Raw genomic sequence first — 7,799 nt, forward strand, 5'->3', positions numbered from 1 at the left:
TGCAGCAGAAGAAGTTAGACTCAGTTGGCCAAAGAGGCTGTTGAATATATTATGAGAGGGTTAAATTCAGGAGGATTGGAGGACAGGATTAATTGTGCCAATATGGAAAGGGAAGGGCGATGTTCAAGATCTGGGAAGTACAGGTAATAGTGAGGGGTATTAGCTCCATAGTGGGGCAATTTCGTTACACGCTGGACAAACGTGCCAAATTTTTTTTGTGGCTACCTACGGACATACTTAATAAAGAAATCCCATGCTCCAAAATATCGGACCATATTTTCATGTGATTATGGGTCAAAATCCAAGATGGCGGCCGAAATTTTTTTTAAAAATCGATAAATAATTATAACTTCGCTAATATTGGTCGAAAAAATATGTGTAAACTATCTATTTGTAGGTAATGATGCCCAGGGAGTCGATTGGAACCATCATATTTGGGATTAGATCATCAGGAACTAAGATAATGGTCACATGTAAAAAAAATATGGGTCGCTCGATATGAAAAAATTAACGGTTCGCGTTACATGTTTTAATGACTTTTTTGTTGCGCTCAAATAAGTTGTGTACATGTTGACTATCATCTTTCCTATATCATGTGTTTATTTGTAGGCAAATTGATAATTTGATGAGGCATATTTCACTTTGTATAATGCCCTCATAGAAGATTCATCTGGAAGTAATTGTATATTATGTGGTGGTTGGATAATGTTTATTTTCTTTGTTACAGGTTGTAAACAGCCCTGAATCTACTGTTCAGTGAAACATCACACCATGGACTGGACAATTTGTGTCATTTGCCAGAACAGTAGATACACTTCACCTCTTTCATGTCCAAAGAACAGACAGAATCGCAATGCTGACGACGTCTATAAGGACTTTCTTGACAATGTCAGAGAGTTCGAAGAGGTAGGTGCATTGTCGGTCGATGTTGATTTTGGCGAACATGGCACCCCAGAATGTTTTGCAGAAAACAATGCTTCTTGGCATCGGGCATGCCACCAAAAGTTTAATAAAAGTAAACTTGAACAAGAGCTGAATAAAAAACGTAAACAAGAATAACGTAAACAACAACAACAACAACAACAACAACAACAAAAAAGCTCCAGGTACCAGCGCATCCCAGCGATCAAAGCGACAGTCAACGGGATCAAGCAAGGACACTTGTTTATTCTGTGATGAGAGTGGCCCCAGAAAACTGCATGAATATGCAACTAAATGTGCAGAGTACAATTTAAAGTTAATGGCCACCGAAATGCAAGACGGCAAAGTACTTGCAAAAATACTATGTGGGGATCTGGTCTCAAATGAACTCAAGTACCATACAGAATGTCTGACAAAGTACCGAAATGACTATCGTGGTTAAAGGCGACAGAATAGTCCAACAAGGGCCGACCAACGTGAGCTGAATCAACGAGCCAAAATGATCAATTCAAGAGTATTTGTTGAACTTGTAACGTACTTGGAGGAATCTGCCGAGGAGGGTACGTACCTATTCAAACTGTCAAACTATCGGACTGACTGAAAAACCTGAATCCTTGAAGAGATGGATGATCGCTGGTCCTGAACCAGCTCAAGTGGTCACATCTTTTGAAAACGAATACTTGGCTTCCGACGATGCCGATCTTCAGTACCAACATCACGACGAACGATTGTCAGCACAGAAGTTATTCCAGCAGCAAACAAACAACCTCATTCAGACGATCAATGGGTATGGAAATCCATTTTCTGATGACTGCCAAGAACTCTTGGTTCTTCATACACGTCAATGCGATGACCAGGAAGTAGCTAACGCTATGAAAGGATTAGAAGCTCTTGGAAATGCTCAGTACAACATATTTAAGAAGGAGGTCTTCACAGAACAAAGCAAGTCTATTCACGAGTCAATCAAAAAGAACAAACTGCATTTGTTCCAAACACCAAAACTAAAGAAAACTTCCAAAACGAAAGAGCTCACAGCCATTCGAAGTGATGCAAGCCTTTTTGGTTGACTGTACATCGCAAATCAACAGCGGGATGGAGATCTAGACATATTTTTCTCGCATGAAAATCAATTGTACTCTCCCAGGATATCGGATCAAGGAAAACTTCGGACGGGCACCAAGTCAGATCTCATTAGGTGCATTGAAGTATTCGAACAAGGTGAACAAGACGAACTTGCAAGAACAGTGGACTGTAAGATATTTGATGGTGCCGTCCTAGCCCATACTTTGTCAGCTGCGACTGCTACTACCTTTGATGACTACGCACAGTCTATGTTCTTGCCGTTTCTTTTGCGTGAACTACAGTATGTCAGAGACAGGATAGATGTCATCTGGGACTAATACTTACCAAGCATCATCAAGGCATCCACAAGAGAACGAAGAGGCAGTGGTGTGCGCCTCAAGGTCACTCCAAGAACAAAGATACCTTCCAAGTGGAACGATTTCCTGTTGGATTCATCCAATAAAGATGAACTCTTCTCATTTTTGACACAGAAAGTGGCTGATGGCGACTGGCCTGCTGAAAAAGGCATCTACATAACGAATGGCACTACAGTTGTTTCCAGAGGCACAAGTCACGTGATGTCAGACTGCATACACGAAGAAGCAGACAGCAGGATTGTGTTCCATATTGTACATGCTCTGCAGCACGGGGCCAAGAAAGTACAAGTGCGTACGGTTGACACATGTGCTTGTGATCCTTGTCGGCCATTTCTTCGATCTGCTGGAACTGCAACCTGACCTGGAGCTCTGTGTAGCATTTGGCGTTGGCAAAAACTTTTGTGTTAACCGCTTCAACGCCATATCTGTAAGCCTTGGAGAAAGGATCGCTCGGGCACTTCCTGTATTCCACACATTTTCAGGGAGTGATACCACCTCGTATTTCTTCCGGAAGGGCAAAAAAGTACCTGGCAATCATGGAAAAGCTACCATTTGGTTACTGAAGCCTTCCTCTTCATCTGGAATCATCCCTTTGAAACGTTGGATACTGGATCGCGTCAATTTAAACACCTTGAACTCTTCACAATCGTCATGTATGACAAAACAAGCAATGACGCCAACATAAACGATGCGAGGCGGGAGTTGTTCTCCAAGAAAAGCAGACCTCTTGAAAATATTCCACCAACTAAGGTACTTAGTACTAAGGGTATTAAGCAGAATGCTTGAATTAAATAGCAAGATTGAAATTTAGTGTATACCCAATCAGTTTGTCTTATAGCAATGTACATACTACTTTGTTGCAGGATGCACTGGTACAACATGTCAAGAGAGTTATCCTTCAGGCTGGAATTTGGTCAGCAAGTCGACAGGCCCACGTTATTATACCGTCGCCTGAAGCATTTGGATGGAGTCTACAGGCTGACCAATGGGAACCAATTTGGATGACTATACCAGAAGCTGCAAAAGCTTGCACTGAACTTATCAAATGTGGCTGTAAATCCGAGCGTGGTTGTCGCATCTGCAAATGTATAAAATCTGGGCTGAACTGCACTGACCTGTGTTGCTGCAATTGCGAAAAGAACGAACTTGCTTGTGTTCATTAGTGTACATCATATACACATGTACATGATATTATGGTTCAGTTTTTATTAAAATATGTATCCAGCAAAGTATGTCTCGTATAACAAATGTGTCTCGCGAAATGTCAATGTTCGTATTGAGCGACCCATATTTTTTCTACATGTGATCATTATCTCAGTTCCTGATGATCTAATCCCAAATCTGATGGTTCCAATCGACTCCCTGGGCATCATTACCTACAAATAGATAGTTTACACATATTTTTACGACGAATATTAGCGAAGTTATAATTATTTATCGATTTAAAAAAAAATTCGGCCGCCATCTTGGATTTTGACCCATAATCGCATGAAAATATCGTCCCATTTTTTGGAGCATGGGATTTTTTTATTAAGCAAGTCCATAGGTAACCACAAAAAAAAATTGGCCCTTTTGTCCAGCGTGTAACGATGTTTTCCCTTCTTCCCCTCACTAAGGGGCATTATGCTCCTTAATCAAGTAATGAAGATGCTGGAGAGGATTCTGGATGGGAGGATAAGGAAGAGTGTGGAGATGGAAATCAGAGAAGAATAGCAGGGCTATAGAAAGAGTAAGGGCATGATGGATGGGATGTTAATGCTGAGACAGCTGTTGGAGAAAAGGTTGGAGGTGTGAGGTGAGATGTCATTGGGATTTGTGGACCTGGAGAAAGCTTACGACACTCCCAAGAGAGATGATAATGGCGACACTGAGATGGATGGAGGAGCCGGAAGCAGAAGTTGGGTTGGTGGAAGGGATTAGAAGGATACTAAGGGAAGAGTTTTGCTTGGTCTTAGGATGTCTGAGGAGTTGTGTGAACATCTGTTTGAGACAGTGAAGCGCTCTCAGCCCACTCACTCATGTTCATCATGGTGATGGTGATGGGCTGGTAACCAGGAAGGTAAACATGAGGGGTATTCTGAAGAGGATGTTGTAAGCAGACAATCTGGCAGTTCTGGTGGAGAGTAGGCAGGAGATGCAGGAGGTACAGAGGGAGTGAAAGGATGCATTTGAGAAACATCGGCTGAAGATGAGTATGGGATGACGGAGGCGATGTGGATCGTGCAGCAGAGAAATATATGAATATCAGGTTAGAGCAGGAGATCAGACAGGGAAATAAGTTTGAGTATCTGGGTAGAACAGTGACTGGGGATGGTAAGTCAGAGGCAGAAGTGCTGAGGAGGATTCAGGTGGGTGCGAATGTGTGGAGGAGAGTGGAGGGAGTAATAGCAGACAGAAAGATATCAAGGAAATTGAAAGGGAAAGTTCTGATGTTGTGTGCAATGCCGACCTACCTTTATGGTCTGGAGATGGTGGCACTGACAGAGACAACAACAGAGGCTGCAGGATTGTGAGAACAACTGAGTCAAGAGAATTGTAGGAGTGAAGAGGGTGGATCGAAGGAGGATGTATGAATTGAGGGAGGAGATTGGTGCGCAGGTGAGCTTGATGGAGAGAATGGTTAAATGCAGGCTGAGATGGGCTGGACACGTGGTGTGGATGGGGAGAGAAAAATGGCAAAGGGACGAATAGGTTGAGGGAGCATGGTAGGAGGAAAAGAGGTATATTGCGTTTGAGATGGGAGGATTGTGTGAGGAGGGATATCAGTAAGGTGATATGTTTACTTAATCGGCGGAGTCGATTTACTTAATAGGCGGGTGGTTGGAGTGAATGGAGTTGGCTGAGGATAGAGGGAATTTGAGGAGAATCGTGGTTAAGGCAGGGCAAAAGCTTGGTGCCATTGGAAGTCACACATTATGAAGGGAAGAGGAGGAGAAAAAGAAGATGTTTACATCCATGCCACTTAATATACTGTATGTTCTCTTCCAAGGAACTTCAACTCAGAAGGAAGCCATTAGGCACATCAAAGCCTGAGCTAGTATTGTGAACTTATGATTGTTTGTCCATGCTCTATCCTTTTTTAACTGCAGTGGCAATCAAGGAAGCAGCACGTATATGCATGAAAGTCACACATATGACACAGATCATGAACTTGACTTATTACATCCTCCACTTGGTAAAATGCCTTGTAATCACAAAATCCCTGCGATTCCAGAGCTATTAAGAGCCACACCAAAGCAACATAAGAAACCATGATGTCTTTGAATTGCACAAAAAAATAAATAGTAGATATAGGCAATAGAGCCAAAGAGTTGACCAGGGCTGAAGAAAAAAAGATTGAAAATTAAATAGCGCCATAATGGAAATGTATCGAGAGGGGATCGAGTTGAAGAAGAATTTCACACACAAAGATGAGCCTTGGTTTTGAGTTGGCAAAGCAAAGTATATGGTACTCCATAAAAAAATGAAAAAAATCCGGCTTAGAAATGAAGGAGGAAAATGGCTTAGGGGATGTATTTGAAATATGGGAGTGGGTGAGAATATCTGATGTAGAGGGAGGAGGGTCAATTGTACAAGGCCAGTGGAGTGACGTAGAAATAAGTGGGGTTCTAAGGGTAGGCCGAGGGTTGAGGGGATCAACTGTTCAAAGTGCTCAGACAAGGAAACTTAAAATCTTACTGAAAGTGCCCATTGCAGTGTTGGGTATTTGGTCCTCTTACCGATTTATGGCACGAGGAGAACGCACTTTGAGTATGGCAGATGCAATGGGCTGGATGTGCAGCAGTCTTTAAACCATCGGTATTTTTCACCAAAACACCCAGACGTGTATATAACCTCGACATTTACGACCGCACATTGAGGCTTGGGAAAAGAGCTGTGTCTACAACCAAGAGGCCGAGGTGTTTTTTTTTTTTTTTCACCAAAGAAAGTGACATACAACACCCTCACAACATCGATAGCCATATGTAATGCCAACTTCTATCTCCTTCTTTCCTCATTACCACAGTGCTGGACATAACCGTAGGTTTCTCGAGCCCTTACGCTTACATTTCTCTCGATTTTTAGAGCAAAAGGAGAAAGCACTTACAGCACAAGCACTCTATACACAATCGCATCATCAGCTCATCCTTTCAAACCATCTCCCCCATTCGCTCTTCATGATCGCTTGACACCCTTATGACCCGCACACGGCGGCGCATGCACCTGCCTCTGCAGTGCAATTGCCTTTCCATAAATTCAAGGTTACTCTCACTGCCTTTATGATGTAATCGCTGAAGCAATACACGGGCACTTATGACTACCCTTATTAGATAAGCCGAGTTTCAATCAGCCTGGCGCTCTTCTCTTGAGAACATGTTCTGACTCTGCCTATGATTTCTCGTTGTGCTTTCAGCAGGCCCACAAATATCTCTCGATATCGATTCCCTGTAAGTTTTCAGTGTGCTCAGCAAAACGTCGCTTGTAATTACAACCTTTATGGAAGCAGCCTTCTGCTTTGGTTGTTTTGGCGAATCCCTTGAAGTGTATTTGCGATAGCAATGGATGCTCAAGCAGCTTCTAGACTGAATAATTCACTAAGAACGGCCAGGTCTTTCACAAGGGGATTATGGTAGAGCTTGATTTAAATTTGTAACGCATAAAATGGAGGGCTCCAACTGCACCTGCTGGACTAGCACATTCATCTTAACAGGATTCCATGTCGTATCACTATTTCATCATGTGGATGTTCTACCTGGTTGCTTCCCTCCAGATTTTTATTATTGTGTGATAATTATTGTGCTTTCAGTCCCTAGAAGTATTGTTTACATTGTCAAACAATGAGTGGAGTATTACATCTGTAATATATGTTGATAGCATATGTGCAAAAATTTTAAATGAATTATTTAAATAAATAATTGTGGCTTTACAATAAATTGCTATCATGGGAGTACTTACTGCCGACTGACATCCTGCCAATACAGTTTCCTTCATTTACGAGAGAGGTAGATCATGATTTAAGCTGAATACCTCTGTGTTCGAAAGATTTTTTTAAATAACTCGGGAGATTCATTCAAATACAAACATTACCAGTCTCGGTGCTTTTCCCCAGGGCTGTGCTGGGCGGTCCACCCTGTAGGCATATGAGAACACTAATGGAGAGGTGCAGTCCTGCCGTTCCTGGAGCTATTAAGCACCGAGCTTGATTAAAAAGACAGAGGGACCGTGGTTGCAGCGGAGCAAAAACACTCATAAAAGCGCCTGATCGGTACTGGGTTACCCCCGAGGCAATGATCTCTTATGGTCCAAACACGGTCCTCAAATGTCCAGTAAAGAAGTAAATGGTAATGACCCATTAAACTCGCACAAAAAGAAGACCAACGTGGCGGCTTTTTTCTTTCTTTTTTGCTCAAATGTTCACGCTTTCAGCAGCAGCAGCCCCGTTATCATCTTCATTTGTAA

The 7,799-nt window shown here is 42.4% G+C and overlaps 1 pseudogene across 1 annotated transcript; it reads left to right on the top strand.

Annotated features, from left to right (window-relative positions):
• The first annotated feature begins 2,324 nt into the window (after positions 1–2,324).
• Positions 2,325–7,259, top strand: LOC147034574 (uncharacterized; annotated as a pseudogene). The gene is made up of 2 exons (XR_015051083.1): positions 2,325–3,110; positions 3,224–7,259. The product of XR_015051083.1 is annotated as an uncharacterized LOC147034574 (transcript).
• The last annotated feature ends 540 nt before the right edge of the window (positions 7,260–7,799 follow it).

This window comes from Eptatretus burgeri, chromosome 1 (genome assembly GCF_056783735.1).
Source record: "Eptatretus burgeri isolate ZD-2024b chromosome 1, Ebu_testis_v1, whole genome shotgun sequence".
NCBI lineage: Eukaryota > Metazoa > Chordata > Myxini > Myxiniformes > Myxinidae > Eptatretus > Eptatretus burgeri.